The following is a 23227-nucleotide window of genomic DNA, read 5'->3' as shown; positions in this document are numbered from 1 at the left end:
ATTGTGGACGTGCCTAAGATCACACTGATGGGTGAATTAAGCTTCACTCACAGTGTGATCTTAGGCAGATTAGCAGGATGTTACATGTAATGAGAAATTAATGTTATGTGTTGCTTATATATAGGTGGCCTGTTTTTCGTCTGTAGAGAAAGTGAAATAATATGAGCAGAGACACACATACTGATTGCAGGGACAGACATGGTACATTATATCTAACATTCTGATCATGTGCCTAAGATCACACTGTGAGTGAAGCTTCATTCACCCATCACTGTGATCTTAAGCAGAGTCACACATACTGTTGGCAGAGACAGACATGGTACATTATATCTAACATTCTGATTATGTGCCCAAGATCACTCTGTGACTGAAGCTTGATTCACCTATTATTGTGATGTTAGGCAGAGTCACGTATACTGTCGGCAGGGATAGACATGGTACATTATAACTAAAATTCTATTAATCTGTCTAAAATCACACTGTGAGTGAAGCTTGCTATAATGAACAACTAGAGTGCTAACATTTAGAATATATGGCAAATGTGTGACACATCTGAATGCCTTCTTGATGGAACTAAAGTAAACAAGCATTGAAAATACAATAGATTTGGTGTGATCTTAGGCACATGTGCACCATATTACATGTAATCTACCATCTCTTTTTCTGCAAGCAGTATATATGTTTCTGCTGATATTATTTCAAATTATTTTCAGGCGAAAAACAGACAACCTATCTATAAACAAGACATAACATTAAATAATAAATAATATTTAACATTGTGGAAGCGGTTTGCAAGTATGCCAATGAAACCTTTACACTATTTCTGGACCAGCATTAATATCAAACATTGAAAATTTATGGCAAATGTGTGACACATCTGAATGTCTTGTTGATGGAACCTAAGTAAACAAGCATTGAAAATGCAATAGATTTGGTGTGATTTTAGGCACATGTCCATGATATTACATGTAATGTACCATCTCTGTCTGTGGAAGCAGTATGTGTGTCTCTGCACAAATTATTTCTCTGTATCTTCAGGTCAAAAACAGGCCACCTATATATTAAGAAGATATAACATTAATCAGTAAATTATATCTAACATTGTGCTAGCGGTTTGTAAATATGCCAATGAAACCTTTACACTATCTCTGGACCAGCATTAATGTCAAACATTCAGAATTTATGGCAAATGTGTGACACCTCTGAATACTTTCTTGATGGAATCAAAGTAAACAAGCATTGAAAATGCAATAGATCTCGCCCTCGGTGTCACACATACTGTTGGCAGTGACAGACATGGTGTATTACATCTAAAAAAACAATTAATCTGTCTAAGATTACACTGTGAGTGAAGCTTGAAATAATGAGCAACTAGAGTGCTAACATTCTAAATTTATGGCAAATGTGTGACGCATCTGACTGCTTTCTTGATGGAAGCAAGGTAAACAAGCATTGAAAATGCAATAGATTTGGTGTGATCTGAGGCACATGTGCACGATATTACATGTAATCTACCATCTCTGTCTGTGCAAGCACTATGTGTGTCTCTGCACTAATTATTTCTCTGTATCTACAGGCCAAAAACAGACCACCTATATATAAACAAGACATAAAAATTAATTAGTTAATCGTTTTTGACAGAAAGCAAAGCACATGTAATGTAAATGAGCCTTTTGTTGTATACTAGTGTTTATATTGTTTACTTATTGTAATTGCTATGTAATATGTTTGTAGTGGTCTATAATATGTAATTTCTTGTTTTCCACAGATTACAATCATCTATACAAACAAAGAGAAAGATGCCTTCTAAAACAAGGAGAGCCAAAAATTATAAGAGAAAATTAAAGTCTAAGGAAAAAGAAAATCAAGAACCAACCAAAATAAAATCTTCAAAGAAAAAGAAAAATGCTCCTGGTAAGCAAAGTACAAATTTTCTTAGGAAATTATTGAAATTTGAAGCAAAAAAAGTTTTTTAAATAAGAAGACTGAAACACGTGTAATTTCGAAAAAGACAGGACATCCTTCTATGATTGTTAGACGTGTACAAGGAGACAATATTTTGAAAAGCAATAGAAGAAGCAAACAATTTTCTGACATTCGTAGACACATTTTTTACAACAGGATTATATCCAATTTATTTTAAAAATATAAAAAGGTATAAACAAAAGACAGCTTTTTACAAGAAAAAAAACATAGTTAAGATCGTGGATGAAGCATTTAAAGTGAAAAATAAATTGTTTTGTTTAGTAATGAATAGAATTCGTACACTTGATACGATAATTAATGTGTTTAAATCAAAATGTAAGTGGAGGAGAGTAATTAATCGAACTAATTTTTGTGATGTTTTTTCTGGAGAATGGAAGCATAGTTCAAGCTCTGAGCCATTTTTTAATGAAGAAAGTTACTTTCAGGATAATGATTTGGTGCATGCAGTTGACACCAGTGGTCGAGCATATGAGGTGAAGGACGGTTGTCCGGTTAAAAAAGAAGAGATTGTGCCTAGAAATACAGAAGAGGTGTTAGCTGATGAAGTTTTAGGGAGATGTCCTAAGGCTCCAGTGTATATATGGAATTGTAGTAGTATTTGTAGTGTCCGACAGGAATCAATTGATTTGTTTCGCACTTTCCTACGGACATATACTAAGAAAGCTGTGAAACAAAAAATGAAAATTTTACAAGAGTTAGATCCTTGTAGAGTGAGAGAAAAAACAGGTTTGCAAGGGCATTCACTGGCTTGTCTTTCAAGAAAAGTATGTCAGAATGTTTTTCACCATTTTAGGATGTTAGCAGTGCATCATAATAAAGTGAGGAAATTTGTGAGAAGGTTGTCCTATGCAAAAAGTCCAGCACTTAAACTAAAACAGTTAAACAGTGCTCTTTTGCATGGAACTGAATTAGATGTCAAAAACATTCGTGATGAAATTGAGTTTTGTTACTTTGGTGAAAAAGAGGTTAGTGCAGAAATTGATACAGTAATGGAAGGTAATGTAGAAGAGAATGTAGAGATTTTAAGTACAGAAAAAATTGAAAATGAAATTACAAACTTTAAGGTCAATTCAAGTGAAAGGCCTAATTTTTCTTGTGTTTGTTGTCGACGGACTCATTATAAGCATCAGACTAGATTAGTTGATTTATAAGTAAAAAGCGAAAAGATAAATAATAATGAGTGGAAGGATTTTGCAACTTATTTGTTGGTTGAAAATTGTTTTGATTTCGGCTCTGATCAACGTATTTGTACATATTGCTCTAATAAATTAAATGAAAATAAAATGACTGCTAGAGCTGTTCATAATAATCTGGAGTTGGTAGACATTCCTTCTGAATTGATGGATTTAAACACCTATGAGTCTATTCTGATTCAATGTGTGCATCCTTTTCAGGCTATTGTTCGCATGGAGCCTAAGACAGGGAAATTGCCTCCTTCAGATTACAGAGAGGATTAAAGGGAATAGTTGTTTATTTGCCTCTAGATTTTAAGAAAAATATTGATACCATTGGTGTTGAAAAAGTAGAAGAGGAACCTCTGTTTATTCTAGTTAATGGTGTTCCGACAAAAAGTAAGAACATCTGGCAAGAATTAGTGGATGTTAGGAAAGTCAAGAAGGCAACGTTGTATCTGGTAAAAGATAATCAGTACTATAAAAATGTGTATGTGGGAGATGAGGAAACAACTGTACAAGACGACACTGATGTCTCTACTGGACAAATAGAAAAAGTTGATGTCTCTAGAAGTGAAGAAATTTACGAACATTATAGTGTTCATCCATTGCATTCCAAAGATGTAATGGGGAATGCTATTGACTTGTTTCAGATGAAAAAAGCCGAAGAAAGTCCCATTAGTGTATGGGAAGAAAGTTTAGAAGCTCGTTGTTTTCCACAGTTATTTCCAACAGGTGAAGGTGGACGATATGACGACCGACCTGTTCAAATTCCTGCATCTGAATACCGGACTTCAAGATTATATGCAGAAGATCCAAGGTTTCGTCAATGCATTCCATATTTGTTCCATCTACTGTTTGAGAGTGACTTGTCTAGACTTTCCGATGCAGTAAACCATATATTGAAAAGTGGAGCACATCTACAAAATGTTTCGGCAAGGGATTTTATGGATAAAGTGAAACTGCAAGACAGTGTTTTAGAATCTCAGCTAATTAATCTCATGGCATGTCAGCATGGTACTAACGAGTATTGGTACCGTCGTCATGGGTAATTGAAATGTATGCTAAGAAACTTAGGAACTCCTACATGGTTACTCACTCTTAGCTGTGCTGAGTATGCTTGGGAAGACTTACTTGAATTTCTACGAGAGGCAAATAAAAACATTGAAAATATTGAATACAAGACACCTGGAGAACTGTGCTCTTTGGATCCAGTTAATGTATGCAGGTATTTCAATCATAGGTTTGAAGCTATGATGTCTTTTATTACAAACAAAAAAAATCCTCCGCTTGGAGAGGTGTTGGATTTCTTTTGGAGAAAGGAGTATCAAGCAAGAGGTGCTCCTCATATACATATGCTGCAATGGATTAAAGATGCACCTAAATTTGGAACAGATTCAGATGAGAAAGTGATGAGTTTCATTGAGCAGTATTCTACATGTGCTGTTCCGAAAAGTACAGATGAAAACAATTTAAGACAGCAAGTTTTACGCTTTCAAACCCATCGTTGTGCGAAATACTGTCGTCGAAAATACAAATCCAAAGACAAGTCCTACACGAAATGTCACTTTGCATTTCCACGTCCAGTAACATCGAAAGGAAGAGTCAAGAATGTTATGTCTTCTCTGCCACATACTGTGACAAGAAAATCACCCAAAAATACATACAACCTAAGAAGAAATGAGGAATCCAAATTCATAAATGACTACAACCCAGTCATTTTATCCATGTGGAATGCTAACATGGATATTCAATATGTGGCTGACAACTCTATTGCTGTGGCTCGATATGTGACGTCTTACATCACAAAATCAGAAAAGACGGAACTGAAGGAAATGTGGGAAGAAATTTCACATGAAAAGAGTCTAAGCAAGAAATTATACAGTTACAGTCTAAAGATGTTGTTGCATCGAGAAATTGGAGCGTATGAATGTTCTGATCGGTTGTCATCAGCAAGTCTATATGCCAAATCTAGAACCATTATTTGGGTGAGTCTAGGTCTTGCTGCAACACGAAACCGAGTTTTAAAATCTGTACAAGAAATTGAGTATTTGGCGGAGAAAGAACCAGACAGTACAGATATTTTGAAGACAAACATGTTGGATACATATTATCCAAATAGAAGTACTTACCTTGAGAACGCTTGTCTCTATGAAGTTCTGCAAACCTACACTTTTAAAAGGAACGTCACAGAAGACATCAATAAAGGTGTATATGCTGTAATTGGATGTGAAGGCTGTTTAGTAAAACTAAGAAAAGGCCATTTGATTAATCATCGAAAATTGATTTGTGATTCTCAAGACAAAAGAGAATTGTATTACTTAGCACTTTTACAACTCTTTAAACCTTGGCGTAGAGAAGAGGAACTACTTGGATATTTTCTTACTTATGAAGATTCGTTCAATGCAACCAAAGATACCATAGAATGTCCTGTTTTTTCAAATTATCTGCAAATGTTGAACGAGGAAATACAGCAAGAAGCTACAATTGCAGCATAGATTGCTAGAGACAGTTCTCAAGACAGTCAGAGTTATGCTTCATTGAGTCAGGATCCACTAGGAGGACCAATTATATAAAATTAAGCTGCCACTGCCATGGATGAAGTTGGAAGAGCCATGGAACAAGCTCAGGAGGATGTACTTGATTTAGAAGATTTGGAAAAAGAACTAAACATTGAGCAGAGACAAATATATGACGAAGTCACACAACAAATTGAGCATGGTTTATCACATGAGAAAAAAGAGTGCTCATGTACATCATTTGTGCCTATCCGACTATATGTCAGTGGAGAAGCAGGAACTGGGAAATGTTTCCTGATTAAAGTGATTGCAACATATTTGCAGAAAACAACGGAATCATTGCTCTCTTGTGTTGTTACTGCTCCAACTGGGTTGGCAGCACACAACATTAAAGGAATTACTTTACACCGCTTATTGATGCTGCCAGTGGAGCATGATAACAAATTACAATACCACAAGCTATCTGGAGAAGCTTGTTGTGAAGTTTCAAGAGTACTAAAGAAAATGAAACTTCTTATCATTGATGAAGTAAGCATGGTATCAAATGTAATGCTTGCTTTTGTGCATTTAAGAATGCAAGAAATTCTTAAAACAGACTATGATGTGTTATTTGGAGGAAAACCCATCATTATTTTTGGAGATTTACTGCAACTAACTCTAGTGAAAAGACAGCCAGTGTTTAAAATGCTTATGCATGAATATACCAGGAAGTGTTTAGGAAGCATTGGAAATGTTAACATATGGCTAAATTTCAAATATGCAGAACTGCTTCAAAATATGCGACAGGCAAAGGATGAAGATTATAAAAATATTCGACAAGATGTAAGAATTGGAAAACTAACTGAGCATGGCAAAGAAGCGTTTCATGCACGATTAATTTCAAATTTGTTTCCAAAGGAAAATATTCTTCCTGAGAATATTTTTAAGAAAATTCCTGAAAACAAGTCTGTCATATGCTTGATGCCAACTCTGCAAGAATGTTCAATCTTCAACACCAAAATGTTAAAGTTGGAAAATCAAGAGATTGTGAAACTGGAAGCTATTGATAAAATAGAACATGAAGGAGCCACTATTATTTTGTCAGAAAAATTGAAAAGAAAATTGGATTCTTTAGAGAAGACAATATCCAAAACTGCTGATATGGAAAAGACTCTGTATGCATCTTTAAATTGTCGTATAATTTTACGACGTAATTTACATGTAGAAAGAGGTTTAGTAAATGGTGCAATGGGTCATGTTGTGGATTTTGTGAATTACCGAAATAGAGATGGAATTGAAATTATAAAAATTAAATTTGAATTTGATGGTATTGAAGAAGTACAAAAAATCACTCGTTGTTCTGCTGGCTTTTTGCTAGTGAAAGATTTATATGTTTGCAGAAAACAGTTTCCTGTTTCTTTAGCATATGCAGTAACTATTCATAAATCTCAAGGTTTAAGTGTTGATACTGCTTTGGTGAATATTGGAAATTCTGTGTTCAAGGAGGGCATGTCATATGTTGCTTTATCTCGAGTCAGAACTTTATCTGGATTGTACTTGATTGATTTTGATGAGACAAAGATTAATGCAGATCTAAATTGTGTAAAAGAATATAAAAGGTTAAGAAGAGAGTATGCTCCAACTTTACCTCAATATCCTCTGTTTGAAAAGCGTGTGGTAGGCCGAAAAAGAAGAAATGAGAAAAATTGTAATGAAGTTGTAGCAAAAAGAAAAAAGTAGATGAACCAGTAATTGTGAGCAGAAAGGAAATGGATTCAGGTAAAGATGTTGTTGGATTTCAGTTTGAAAATAGTTCTGGTGTCAACTGCTATGCTAATGTAGTGGTTAATGTTGTTTTCTTTCTCCAAACTGTAAAAGAACATATTGCTGAAAATCGTGATCAAACACATTGTTGTTTATTAAATTCTGTGTTTGGGAAATGTAGCAGTGATAGAACAAAAATACTAAGTGTTTCTGAAATTCGAAAGGTTTTAGACATATGTTCTGGTCTAAATTAATTTTCACAGAATATTCAGCAAGATTGTCAGGAATTTCTAATGTATATGCTTGTTGTTTTACTGTGATGTATTTACTATGGGTACTGTATTGATCCCCCTATTTCTGACCCTTGTCTGGTTAATAATTAACTAGCAGCCATTCAACTGCACAAAAACCCGTTATCTGATTAGCCATACAACGGCACAGAAGCCCGTTATCTGATTAGGTCATAGCGCATGCCATCTCATTAGGCAAACACTATTTCTCCAGCCCCCTAATAGGCATACGGAGTTCTCAAAACAAATCAAACCTACAGCGACCTGGGAAATCCCCGCAGCCATTGTTTTGATTTAGCCAAGAACTTCAGTTCTTATGACATCCTTATTGACGTATTTATGTCCATCCTTACGTCAATCTCGGCACCTTTCAGGTTTAAATAATACCGAAATTGCCTTAAGCAAACACACGAGGTGGTGACAAGACTGGAGCAGCGAGACTTGCCGAGGAGCCCAGCTGACAGCGAAGCCCACAGACGCTGCCCCTCCTTTCTGACGCGCTGAGAAAGAGACGCTGCCTTTTCTCCTGCCGAGAAATCCAGCTCCGGCGCTTCCAGCCGCCCTTGCAGGCAGCTGGGATATCAAGCCCTGAGATAGAGATACCAGCCCTCCAGCCTTCTAAATCCCAGGTACTGAACTGAATAACCCCTTGCAGAGAATTCTTGAAGCAGACCCTTGGCAAAACAAACTTAACTTAAACTGCTACTTATCTACTCCCGCCCACGTATTAGGCTTAGGTCAGGTACATTGGGGTAGGCGTAGTTAGAAGCACCAGTTGAGTACGATTAGTCAATGTATATATGTATGTATCTATTTTATCCATTTTAAGTATCATATGGCTAAGAAACCATATCAATGCTTTTACAGTATTATTTTATAATTCTGTTTTTACTGTATGCACTTTACTTAACAATAAGTATTACAATAATAGCGATTCATTTCTCTTGTATGAGAAAAGAGACTGATCAATAAATAACATCTTTTATTGAACACGCCTGTCTCTTCCTTTTCTCTACAATCTGGTGAAACTAAGAATGCACTGAACTGACTGAGTAAAATAAGTTGTCTTTTGTTTTCACACGACTCTAGAGATACACTCTTGATTAGGGGAGAGCAAAGTTGTCATGTTCTATGGTTGTCAGAAACTAAATCCCTTCTTGTCTATCCAGGGAGGTTAAACTCCTCCTTGTCTATTCGAGAAAGTTTCTAGTGAACTCTGAGCTAGCTGGCAAACACTAAACTTTAAGTCTAATATCGTCAGTAGAAGACCTAGTTAACCTCTGTCCTACGTCTATACTATTGAAGATATTATTCCAATGCGCAGAGCCTATTGGGATAATAGGAACTACACTACATGGCGCCCAACGGTTTGGATAGGCGATAAATCTAACGTAAGACATTAGAGTAACTCAGTCGTGCTTTTTCACACAGACCCCTTTTTCCCCATAATACTCCAAAGACGTCTGGAGTGGGTGAAAGGTTAAATCCGCCAAACTTAGTAGGAGGAGACTCCTATGTATGGTTCTTGGTTTATTCAACGTTGAAGGATACACTGTTCTAAAATATTGTGCATCTAATCTTTGTTTCCATAGAAACCTGATCTGCAAATAAACAAAATAACTTTCTTGACAGTAGAATGTCAGAAACTGAAGAAGAAAGGGAGACAGCTAGAATAGCAGCTCAACTCCTAGCGGATGACAATAGTCTCCTACACCAAGACCCGGATGCAACACTCATCCCGGTCAACATAAGAAAATCTATAACTTTAAAACTTATAGAAAATGGGCTGACAGCGAGAGGTGGTACAGTCATATTTGTAATTGAGGCACACGAATATCGGCAGACAGAGGTATTCTATTCATGGATAAACTTTCCAGCAGCAAACGCTGTAACAAAGGACTTCCACTATTATAAAATAGAGGAACCTCCTAATGAGTACACTCCTTTCGAGGAGGTGGAAATACCACTCAAATACCAAGAGCACCTGCTCTGGTTTAATGGCGCCCTAAAACATAATAATCACATCACCAGGCTCGGTCCACTAGGTAGACCAGGAGCAACGTGGCCGGTCCTAGCCGGATACACACCACATCCAGACATTGAAGAAATGTCTGCACCAGATCTTTTAGCACAGCTAAAACAACTAATTAAAATACACAGACAATTAGTCCAATATGTAATGCGGACTTCAACAGTCTAACCAGCTATTAAAATTCCACAGCTGATCCCTCATCAGGGGAACACAAATAAAATTACACCACAGAACATACAGTCCTGTCTAGGTAAAGTACCCGCAAAACGGGAACAAATTCCATTCTGGTTAGCACAAAAAATCACTCAAATAGAGGCGGTGTTCCCTGATACCACCTCTGTTGAGAAACACAGGATTCTGACTATCTGTCTTCCAATTGGAATCGCACCACATGTGGAGGACTGTGACACTTGGGGTACAGTCTTTGCTTCCATTTACACAAAAACACATGGTGTTCCATCCATGTCAGTGTTACCAGATGTGCTAAAACAAATTCAAGATGAATACGGTCCAGAACCTGCTTTAACTCTTGGTATGAAATTACTAAAAGACTTCAAGCAGGTCTCTGCAATATTACTAGCCAATATAAAGGGAGAAGCAGCAAATGTGGCGATCCGCCAGAGGTTGAAAGAGACAGATATAGCAGACCAACCATTTGAAATTGCCAGAATCATAGAAAAATCCTATGAAGAACTAGGAAGAGATAGTTTGGGTGGAAAACCGGTGAAACCCCAATTAATTGAAAATCCTGAAAAGGTATTTATAAAAAATAATCTAAACACTCAAAAAAAGAGCTGGGATGGAAATAAACAATCCACTCCCAAAGAAAAAAGATTCCAGTCCAGAGATTCCGGTCCGGAGAGAAAGATCTCCGGACCAAGGACGCAAGTCTCCCCAAAGGGAGCCCTCTGTGAAAAAATACAACCTTAGAAATAGGTATAATATAAAGAAACCTGATAGATATCAAGATATTGATACACGTCCCTCTCAATCTTTTCAGACTTCCTCGCAGAAATCGGAAAGAAGAGGACGATCAGAACACAGGGAAGAGCACGTCAAGTCCAAAGACAATGAACCTGCTCATCAAAATAAAAAATTACAGTTTCCAAAAAAGAAGGTAGCCAGTATTAAAGTAATCAACCATGCCGAGAATACTGAGGACACAGCTGAAAAACGGAGAATGGGCTCAGACAATGCTAGACAGCGCAGCAGAAGTGAGCATAGCTCGCAAGATCCTTATGAATCATCTGGAGACAGTGGACACGAATGAATACATTCAGGTGGAAACTGCAGATACCAGAGTTAGCAAACCTCATAAAATATATGAAATAACATTGCTTATAGAGGGGGATAAGACTAGGAAAATAAGGGGTCTATTTTGGGATAATCTCTCCAAGGGCTATGACATGCTTCTAGCTGAAAAAGACTGGCCACCAGAGTTTGTCAGGGAGTGCCCTCATGGCGAAGAAATAATTATGCCTGCCTTCTCAAATCATATTCCAATCCATAAAAAATATGCACTTGCAAGAAAGTGGGCAGTAGCCCAAGCTCCTGCATTATATAAAAACCATGTGGGATGGGATGAGGACTCTCCTCCTCACAAAATCCAGTTAAAATCACAACCTACTGCACAGAGGCAGTACCCAATTAAGCAAGAAGCTAAAAAACGGGTAAAAGAGATCCTAGATCAACTTGAATACCAGGGGGTGATTGAAACTTGCACCTCACAAATGAATATTCCTTTGTTTCCTGTCTCCAAACCAGATAATTCATATCGTCTTGTTTTGGACTACAGACACCTTAACTCATGTTGCAAAACATTTGCAGTACAAAACTCGCATAGTGCTGCACTAATGAATAACATAGTGCGCAAAAAATACAAAACAACATTAGACATCTCTAATGGATTCTTCTGTCAAAATATAGCACCAGATAGCAGATATTTGACCGTGTTCTCAATAAATGGCGCGCAAAAAAATTTCTGTCGTTTGCCCCAGGGGTTCAAGAACAGCCCAGGATTTATTCTCAGCAAGAGTAACAGAGTTACTACAAATATATGATGATGAGGCAATATCTTATGTCGATGACATCTATCTAACAGATGATGACTTGGATACTCACTTGAAGAGAGTGAACACCATAATACTTGGGTTCGCAGCAGAGGGTTACAAATTCAACTTTAAAAAGTCAAGAATTGCACATCTAACTGTCCTGTTTTTAGGATATGAACTATCAAGTGAAGGCAAAAGCCTGGCTGACAATTTTCTAGAGAAATGTGCTGTAATCCAAGCACCTAGAACACTAAAAAACTTACAATCAATTCTAGGTTTCCTAAATTTCGGAAGAACTTACATTACAAATTATGCAGAGAGAGTTAAACCTCTCTATGATCTTATAAAACCAGATTTTAAAAGAATCAATTGGACTCAAAAACACACAGAATTTTTGAGATCTTTACAAACAGATATGTTAGTTAAAACAAAATTACAAACACGTGACAACACACGCAATCTTGTGATTCGAGTCATCCCAGGAACATGCGGATTCACATACCTGACCTCTAATGAGGGAGAGAAGGTACCAATTGCATACAAATCACATTTGTACACAGAAGCTGAAAAAAGGTTCAGCATTAAGGAAAACATTGTTCATGCGGTTCAAACAGCTGTAGCAAAAGAAAAATACCAAGCCGACGGTAGACAGGTTACAGTCAGAACAGCAGAATCAGCTTTTGAGGCATTAACAACACCATGTAATTTACCGACAACGGCACTGAATCCAGAATGGATACAATGGGTAAATTCTGTTGCTACAGACAAAGTAAAATACTATTTTGATCCGGAAATGAAAGAATTAAAAAATCTAGAATATGAGAGAGAATACCCTCTGCCAATCGACATTCTGCCTTTACGACAGTACGCCTGTGTAATATATACAGACGGTCATGCTCAACCCTCAGTTTGGGGAGAGCTGGCGTACAACGCCACATGCGAAATTGTAAAAGACGTGTGGCGCGGAGGTAAATTGAGACCTCTATTTACAAAAACACACTCAGTGGAAAATAATTCAGAACAACAAACTGAAATAATAGCGTTAAAAATGGCGCTAGATAATGCCGATCGCGAATTCCCGAAACTTATAGTGTGCGATTCGTATTACTGCGTCAAATCATACAATAACGATTTACAGAAATGGATTCAAAACGGTTACAAAGATGACACAGGTGCAACAATAAAGCAAAAAGTGCTTTGGGAACAAGTAGTTCTTTTACAGAAAGAACTACCAAAAACTCACGTGATACATTCACTGAGTCATCAGCGTGATGGCGTTCACGTTGCAGGGAATTCATTGGCTGAGACAGCCACAGCGGTAGCAACTAAATCGGCTTCCGTAGCTACAAAAAAGCGTGCAGTAAAATACATTGACGGTGAAACTGTGCTGGCAGTAAAAACGTCATCAAAAGGCGACTGCTCAGCGCTACCGATCAATTACCCACTCAATTATACATACATAATCGATGCAAACTCCGTTCCTTTTGCTCGAATCCCTGGAGTGGGGGATAGAGTAATTCCAAACACGGACAGGAGAGGCTTGTTAATAGCAGACGCACATATGGGTGAGGGTCTCAGACACCTTAAGCTAAAAGATTCTCTGGAAAAATTACAATCAGTGTACTGGTGGCCAGGCATGAGCCTGCATCATCACATTTTTGTAAAAAAACTGCCCAGACTGCAACAGAGATCGCAGTGGCGAGAGAAACGGTTTAATACCATGGCGTTTCACTCCAGAATGTATCAAATCAACAAAAAAAATAAAAACCCAGTATGAATAATGCATCACATTAACATGTAAAGGCTATTTTTCACTTATAATGTAGACCCCAACTCTCGGCTGATGTCTGAACTGTTATAAAAGATTTGCGAGTCTATATTGGCATATACGCTAGAAGCATGCTACGTTCTGACCAATATCTTTCCTTTAGCTTATGGGGAATGCCTGGTCAGAATGAGCGTTGCATTGCGGGAATCTTCTCACTTCCTTCCTGAGGGAAACGGGATGGTGTAAAGAAAAAACCAAGGCATAAAGCAATCTATAACAGCAAAGGTATTAGGTTCAGGAGCTGGGTGGGTCAAATATTTAATAAGTGTCCAACGTAGTCTTAATAACCTGCCAAGAAATTCTCTGAAAGGACTCAGTCCGTACGAACTACTGTTCGGGACTAGAATGTTGATCCAGGACCTTGATAGTCAGACTTCAGTGGTTAAAGATAAATGCTTTGATATCAAAGATCGTTTGGCTATTTTACAGGACTTAAATGAAACAAGAAAAGACCTGAGCAACATAAAGTTGAAACAGCAGCCAACAACCACTGAAGAAAAACCACCTGTCCCAGCAAGGCCTGTCTGGATTCCAAAAGTCGGGGATCTGGTCAGAGAGAAGATCGCGGTAAAGAAGGAATTTGGGCCTTCTTACAGAAAAGCAGTTCCTGTCTTGTCTATCAACGGGACAAGATCAGTAGTAATACCCCCCTTGCTGGTAAAAAGGAGAACCGAGTCATATCCATCGACCTGGTTAAACCACAATCATGTGGCGGATAACAAATAGTAGGCCAAGTGGACTCCCAAGAAGTAGCAGAACACCAAAGTTTGCTACATCCACAGAGGTTCAAACTGAAAGACTGATCACATTTGAAAAATCTACAGTGAAACAACAAGGACTATGCAATAAAGCAATGGAACTTAAACCTCTTAAACCCCAAATCAAAGCTTTTCATCAAGAAACACCGACCTATGATGATGTAACTACAGACTTTTCTAATGAAACAAAGCAAAATGCAAAAGCAAAAAGTAATCCAGAAGCAATTGGAACAATTGACAGAACGGCATCCGGCTACTTCATCAACTTCGATGATTTTTCTGAAGATCCAAGTGAACCAGAAGTACAGCCATCAACAAAAACTTTTAAAGACAAAGCAAATGAACTTTTTCATCAACTAAAGGGAACCTATCTGACTTCTCCATGGATTGAAATTTGGGTGACATTAGGTGCATTTGTCCTCATACTTTGGCTCATCATGGCACTATGCTTGGGACATTTCATTGAGGGAAAATATGCTAAAATGGACACAGCAAGCCAGAAAATCAACTTGGTCCTTAAACCACACACATCTTCACACGTCGAGAAAAGAGAACTTTCTTCAGTGAACTTCACAGCCAATCCTATACCAGGCGGTGTAGCATGGGACAATACTGATTATGAAATCTATGGCCCGGTTGAAATCCTGAAGTATCCACATCAATTTAAGATCTCGTTAAGTGACTTTGTAAAACCAAGCACATTTGCTGATGATTGGGACTTTGAAAGTATTAATGATATGATGTCTGACCTAGTAATGTCTGCTAAATTTACAGAACATGATTATTTGCAGGGTTCGTCTAATTATGATCAAATGTTCTGCTACAACCACTATGGTAACCATTATCTCCATAAATCTGCACAACCTAGAAATGTTTTAAATTATAACCAATGGGAACATTGTGCTACTCCTCCGAAAGGTAGTTCTAAAACATTTTATGATAAATATTCATATTTTTCAGGGTTTAACACAAGTAATGCAGAAACATTTTATTTCAAAATGTCGAATAAGACAGGTATGAAGACCATGCTTACAAACACGAAATTGATATATTCAGATTCATTTTTTGAGCAAATGAATACATTTGGTTTTGATTTCTGGAACAATAACATTGAAGCAAAAACTGTTTGGGGTACAAAAGATTGGCAAGTACAAGGTATAGAATCATTGTTCAGAGCCTGCATGATCCCAGAACAAATTATATTTTTGAATGACACTATTCAACAAACTACCTGTCTTGGCTTAGCCAAAATCAAAGACTTAAACAAACCGTCTATTCCAAAGCCAACAACGAACAGTAATAGCTCTATAGATGTTGAGATAGACGTGAACCATATTTTAAACCAAAACAGAACACATCCTGATTGGAAACAATGGTTGATCTGGCCCACAGACACAAATAACTGTCAAGACAGATTCCTGAACAAAATACAGGGTTTCAAATTGACCAGGCCAGACCCTAGATATTCCCAAAGACAACATCCAGGGATAGTAACTACTTACAGTGTGGGCAAGCTCTGCCTTCAATGGCTACAAACATCCACACTGACAGAAATTAAACAACACCTAACTTTACTTCAAGAGGGTGCTGACTTGCGTGATTTCATTATGGGACCACGCAAACAGCGTCAAAAACGTTTCATAGCGGCCTCTATATATGCAGCTTACAATGAAGCTTGGAAAGTAACTCAAATTGAGACAGCAGAAAAACTACGGGAAAATGACCGTATTAATTTGGAAAAATCACTTTCTGTTGTGGACAATGGGTTAATGACTCTGTCCTCCAGAATATATTCACTGGACAGTATTGTGTCTTCAGCAATCGATATAATATCGCAAGACTTACTGATGTTACAACACGGTCAGTCCCAATTGCGTTCTATTGTAAAACTTGGCTGGACGTTACAAAATCTGCGTTCAGGCTATGTGCCTTGGCGTTTAATCAACACAACGTCACTATTTAATATCTTTAACCTTACTGATAAACAAATCAGTTTGGCACAGAAGGGTGCTGACTATACAATTCTGAGCATTGAAACACTTGAGAGATTACTATTGACAATGTCAGAACGACCTGTCATTGAATGGATAATTCATTAGATAATTAATATCCCGATAACAACTTTCCAGTTTCAATACTGCCAAAAATATATACAGGCAGGCCAGTATGAAAGGTTGGGTAAAGGGTACACTAAGTCAACATGGAACTTGCCCTATACACACACATGTGTTAGTAATAAAGGCCAGAATGTGTTTCTTAGTGGCAATAATTGTGCAAGGTCACTAAGCGGTACACTTCTGTGTCAGGGTATTAGTTTGCATGGAGCCTGTGAAGGGACTACAAATAACCTTTCATGTCACCAGCTAGGCACACCTGCAACACAAATAGAACCATTCTTTAGAAGACTCTCGAACGGGAGTTACATCCTAATTGTAGATCGCAGATGTTGCAGTCTGCTGCCCGGAAAACCTTATCTCATAACCGTGACTACGAAGGTCATGTGCTGTGAACGAGTATTGTTCCCAAACTAAGCTCGAGACAGGGAGGCAAGGTTATGGCCCAGTTTGAAAATTTCTTCTATTCAAATTGATACTTTAAGCAGAATGAAGACTGTGCACCTACAGACGCCAACCCGGTTAACGTCATCAAAAGAAACGTATGATCTCCAAGTTGCAAGGACAACTGCAGAGATTCATTCACTGTTATCAACCAATTCCCCCATACATTTCGCAGAAATACTGAGCGAAATCTTAAATATTTCTGATACAAGTGGAATCTCGAGTGTATTTAAGACAGTGTTTTCGGGAGCTTTAACCCCATTCAAAGCCATCCTGGGTATTTTTCCAGATTTTGTCCATTCCATCTTTGGCGGACTTCCTCTCCTTTTGGGACTGGTGGCAGGCATCCTATTTTTGATCCTGTTACTTCGCTATGGCAAACCACTTCACAGACAAGACACCAGCGACAATGGAAGAATCGATCCTAGCCATACGCTACAGGGACCGCATAACTAAAGTCCTAGGAATAGCTCGGCTTAGAGACCTGAACATGACTTGGTTTCTTTCATTTAGACCGATGTGGCAACGTTGTGTTATGCCTGTATTAAGGTGCTTGCTATGCGGCGAAGAATGCGTGTTGGACACCTGTCTGACACTACAATCGGATGTGCCAATGGACGCAGAGACTTTGTTGGGTCCGGTAACGGCTCATGCATTGTACTGTCCCCAGCGGCTACCAATCCTGATGACGGCATTCGTGGAGACTTCACCACTACGATTGAAGAGTAGTGAAGTACAAGATGAAAGCAGCATCGATCAGGTACGACCTTCTGTCAGCTATGCTGATGGAAACATCAATGAAGGCAATCATGCTCATTAATGCATGTTAATAAATTTTTCCGAGTTAGTGGAACTTTCGCAAGAAGCAGTTGACAGTTTTTTCGAAAGTCTCAACAATATGATGTTTTCACCAGAGCAGAAAGAATGACTTTGAGCAAACTAGCACACGGCGTTCCCTACACCCTGAATTTGGCCTTCAACTTTGAGAATAAAGCAATAAGAAATTTTCTCACCAGTTTTTACGGAGAGCGGGACATTTTTTTTCCCATTTCCAAAAATATTTACGATTTTTTGGGACACTTATCTTCTGCTTAAAGTAAAACTATTCTTAGAGAACAACATTTCTATTTTTAGCTACTCTAGAGACATTAGCTACCCTCTAGCATGTTCACAAGTATTTTATGATTTTGTGATGAGATGGTCTCGAATTTTTTCTTCTTTATTAAGAGCCATTTCATGTGTAATTTCCGCATTTCGTTCATGCTGATTTCAAAATATGCGTATTAGATTTTGCATTATTATACTGCTTGAAGTGCATATAGTAACTATACTCATCTTTTCGTGTATTTCGCATTTCCAATTTTCAAAATGCATTTGATTGTATTTTGGGGTGGTTCGGTATAGACATGCACTACTAGTTTTGTTTACTATGCCTAGATTTGTAAATATGGACATAGATTACGTGGAGTGGGTGTGATGTATTTACTATGGGTACTGTATCGATCCCCCTATTTCTGACCCTTGTCTGGTTAATAATTAACTAGCAGCCATTCAACTGCACAAAAACCCGTTATCTGATTAGCCATACAACGGCACAGAAGCCCGTTATCTGATTAGGTCATAGCGCATGCCATCTCATTAGGCAAACACTATTTCTCCAGCCCCCTAATAGGCATACGGAGTTCTCAAAACAAATCAAACCTACAGCGACCTGGGAAATCCCCGCAGCCATTGTTTTGATTTAGCCGAGAACTTCAGCAAAGAATGTGCGAACGACCAGTTCTTATGACATCCTTATTGACGTATTTATGTCCATCCTTACGTCAATCTCGGCACCTTTCAGGTATAAATAATATCGACATTGCCTTAAGCAAACACACGAGGTGGTGACAAGACTGGAGCAGCGAGACTTGCCGAGGAGCCCAGCTGACAGCGAAGCCCACAGACGCTGCCCCTCCTTTCTGACGCGCTGAGAAAGAGACGCTGCCTTTTCTCCTGCCGAGAAATCCAGCTCCGGCGCTTCCAGCCGCCCTTGCAGGCAGCTGGGATATCAAGCCCTGAGATAGAGATACCAGCCCTCCAGCCTTCTAAATCCCAGGTACTGAACTGAATAACCCCTTGCAGAGAATTCTTGAAGCAGACCCTTGGCAAAACAAACTTAACTTAAACTGCTACTTATCTACTCCCGCCCACGTATTAGGCTTAGGTCAGGTACATTGGGGTAGGCGTAGTTAGAAGCACCAGTTGAGTACGATTAGTCAATGTATATATGTATGTATCTATTTTATCCATTTTAAGTATCATATGGCTAAGAAACCATATCAATGCTTTTACAGTATTATTTTATAATTCTGTTTTTACTGTATGCACTTTACTTAACAATAAGTATTACAATGATAGCGATTCATTTCTCTAGTATGAGAAAAGAGACTGATCAATAAATAACATCTTTTATTGAACAAGCCCGTCACTTCCTTTTCTCTACAATCCGGTGAAACTAAGAATGCACTGAACTGACTGAGTAAAATAAGTTGTCTTTTGTTTTCACACGACTCTAGAGATACACTCTTGATTAGGGGAGAGCAAAGTTGTTATGTTCTATGGTTGTCAGAAACTAAATCCCTTCTTGTCTATCCAGGGAGGTTAAACTCCTCCTTGTCTATTCGAGAAAGTTTCTAGTGAACTCTGAGCTAGCTGGCAAACACTAAACTTTAAGTCTAATATCGTCAGTAGAAGACCTAGTTAACCTCTGTCCTACGTCTATACTATTGAAGATATTATTCCAATGCACAGAGCCTATTGGGATAATAGGAACTACACTACATTACAAGATGAAGGAGTAGATGTAGAAAATCTTTTTGGCCTTTCTTATAAATGGCAACATGATTGTGACAATTGCTCCTTTTCAAGTAGTACTACAGTAGACACTGAAAGATTTATATATTTGACTTTACCAGACTGCAAATCAGTGTCTTTTAATAATCTAGTTAGAGCAGCAAAACAAAACATGGTGTGTAGCCAATGTAAATCTGAAATGTTATCAACTTTATTTTTAATAAGATATGGACAGTATGTTATTTTAATGTTCCAACGATGTAGACCTGATGGGACTAAATTGACTACATTAATTAAAAATGTTGTGGCTTCTCAATTATCAATTTCAGGAAGAACCTTTACAACTGCAGCAATTATTTACCATGATGGTCCTTCAACAACATCAGGACATTACACAGCTTATTTAAAATGTCAAAAAGGTTGGCAGCTCTGTAATGATACTCAATTGACTTTCAAACAACGTTTGCCTTCTGACTTACTAAATTCTTACCTGGTGTTCTTACAACCAAAATTTTAGGTAAGGTAATTGACCTAGAAGATTGCAGCAGTTAATATAACTTAGTTTACTCTTCAAAATTACTTTCTGAATGAGAGTGATGAAGGTAATAAAAAACATATAGTTCTCATAGAGATAGTATATGTTTATTATATAAAGTGTGCTGTGAGTATTATAGGAATTATTTATTAAATGTAAGCTAGAGATGGAAGTAAAACTCTTGTTTCATAACGTGAAAGATGTTGGAGCTTTTCTTTCAGAAAGTCGGGTAAATGAGACATTACGAAAACAGTGGACTAATTTCCATAAAAAAGGACTTTCCATATACTATTTGGCCTCGTGGAAAAGTGGATGGATCAAAAGTGAGTTTAGATATGGTTTTTAAAAAATTACATTATTTAAATAAGTATTTAATGGTTTTTTTAAACACAATCATTTTGATTGTGTTTTTTTTGCCCGCTGTTATATGATGAGTACTTTTGAAGTCACTGTTTTAAGTGAAATTCAATATATTCTGAGAACAGCAAAAATAAACCATTTAACATGTTGTTGAAATTATTTTGTATTTTGTATTATTAAATATATAATATTATCCCGTTCTCTTATACTCACTTACCTATTTCCACCCTCTATCACTTCTCTTTAAGCATGGGCGGATTTTGCGGATCCACGATTCGCGGATTTAGCGGATCCACGGATCGTGGATCCGCAAAATCCGCCTATTTAGCGGATTCAGCGGATTTGCGGATTGGGGGCGGGGCTCCCTCGAGTGTGTGGGCGGGGCCAAACGGACGGGGCTTCCACGCGAGCGCACATGCCTCTTGTGTGTCCGGGGATATTTGGGAAGAAGGCACATCTGCCCAGCCTCCCAACGCTCACGATTTTTTTTGGGCTGGTGAATGAGTCACTACATTTGCGCTTCAACTAGTTCCAGCGACCAAGTGTGTGTTACTATGCAATCGCGCCGAAGTGCGCAGGGGTCCCTTTAGTGAAATGTCCATCATAGTGGGTAAATGGCGGGAAGACGGTGCACACCTCGAGTGTGTGGGCGGGGCCAAACGGACGGGGCGTCCATGCGAGCATGCCTCTTGTGTGTATAAAAGGGCAGAGACCGATCAGCAGATTAGTTTTTGGGCTGATCAATGAGTCACTGAATTAAAGCTTCAACTAGGGCACATGCTTTATTGATATCTGCAAGTGTTTCCTGTTGAGGTTTATTTTTTTGTGCCAGGACCGTCGTGCCCGAATGAACCCTGCCCTTCATATTTACTCAAGAAGACACCACCGGTGAAATAATTTACGATGGCGCCGGCAAGCTGCCAGCGCCATCCTGCAATAGTTACTTAATTAGCTTCAACAGGAAGCTCTAACTGTTAAAATAAAGCAGGCGCTCGAGCCCCTGCTGTATCTTATCTATTAGAGCTTCCTGTCGAAGCTAATTAAGTAACCATTTGAGGATGGCGCTGGCAGCTTGCCGGCGCCATCGTAAATTATGCAGGCTTGAACTTTTGACCGCAAAATCCGCTCCGATCGCGGATTGCGGATTCTCGGTAAATCCGCGAGAGTTCGCGGATCGCGGATTTACCGAAAATCCGCAAAATCCGCGATCGGAGCGGATTTTGCGCTCATGCTTACTTCTCTTAACTTACCCTCACTGGCCTTTTTTGACTCTCCCTCACCTCCCTTCCTTTATTCCATTTTCCACACTTATTCTCATTAACCACTCCTTCACGGCTCATTACCTCTCTCCCATCCACCAATTTCTAGCTGTCAGTCACTCTACTTTACTCCCCTTCCCTTTGTTTCTTTTCTTTATTCCCTCAATAATGCTCCTTCTCTCATTCACCTTATTATACTTCACTCACTTCTTTTCTCACTTCCTATATCCTCTCACATCCCCACTCCCTTTCCATCACAGCCTGTCTCTTAGCTTCAGTCTCTGGATACTCTCAATCTATCACTCCTCTTCCGTCATGCTTACTCCCTAAAAATGACCCACACTCCCTTCCTTACCTTGCTTTCCTCTCTTACTTAGTTCCTTTGTGTCACTCTTTCCTTTACTAGCTGTATATTCTCACTCCTTTACTTCGTTTGTCTCAAGCTCACTTGCTTTTATTCTCTATTTATTTTTCCTTTTTCATCAACCTTCCTGCATTTCACTCACCCTCACTTACCCTTGTTAATCTCCTACTTTGTCTCTTGTATTGTAAAATATATATTATAAATATTGTAACTTATTTTGTTTTGTCTTTCACAGATATAAATTTAAATGAAAATATAAAACTAAATTGATATTACATATAAGGTAAGTTTGATGTAGAATATTTATTTTCTCTATACTATTTTCCATAACCTCACTACTCTTCTTTGATATTCCCACACCTCTTTTTTCTTATAGCGCTTGCCTCGCTTATTTTAAATCCCCACATTTACTCTCTTTTTTCACACTCTTTTCTTACTCTCACCTTCTTTCAGGTGTACTCTTTTATTTTATTTCCTCTGTCTTCTCTTACTTTTTTGTTTTATTTTTTTTCCCATCCTTTACTGTCTTTACTCCACTTCACTAATTCCTTCTCTTACTCCCTCTGTCCTCTTACTTCTACACTCCCCTTACCTCATTCTCTCCGTCTCTTTAGTCTCTCACTCGTCTTCTGTTGTGATACTCCCTATAACTTAGTTATAGTCACACACTCTCCTTTTTTGATACCTTCTCTTTTACTTACCTTCCTCTCTCTTCCCATCCTTTGCTTTTTCATTCTTTTCCTTTCTCTTACTCTTCTTACTCCACTTCAATAACTCCTTTTCTCAAATCCTCTATCTTCTAATTTATTCACTCTACTTTTCTCAGTCTTTTTCTATTACCCTCAAATAATTTCCAGCAATGCATCCTTTCACATTGGGGCAAGTCTCATGTGAAAGTACCTGCATCAGTCTTACGCCGGTTGTGAGGCAGATGCAA

This window comes from Lissotriton helveticus, chromosome 7, assembly GCF_964261635.1.
Source record: "Lissotriton helveticus chromosome 7, aLisHel1.1, whole genome shotgun sequence".
Classification (NCBI taxonomy): Eukaryota; Metazoa; Chordata; class Amphibia; order Caudata; family Salamandridae; genus Lissotriton; species Lissotriton helveticus.
The sequence above is the reverse complement of the archived record's forward strand: the minus strand, read 5'-3'. Positions refer to the sequence as shown.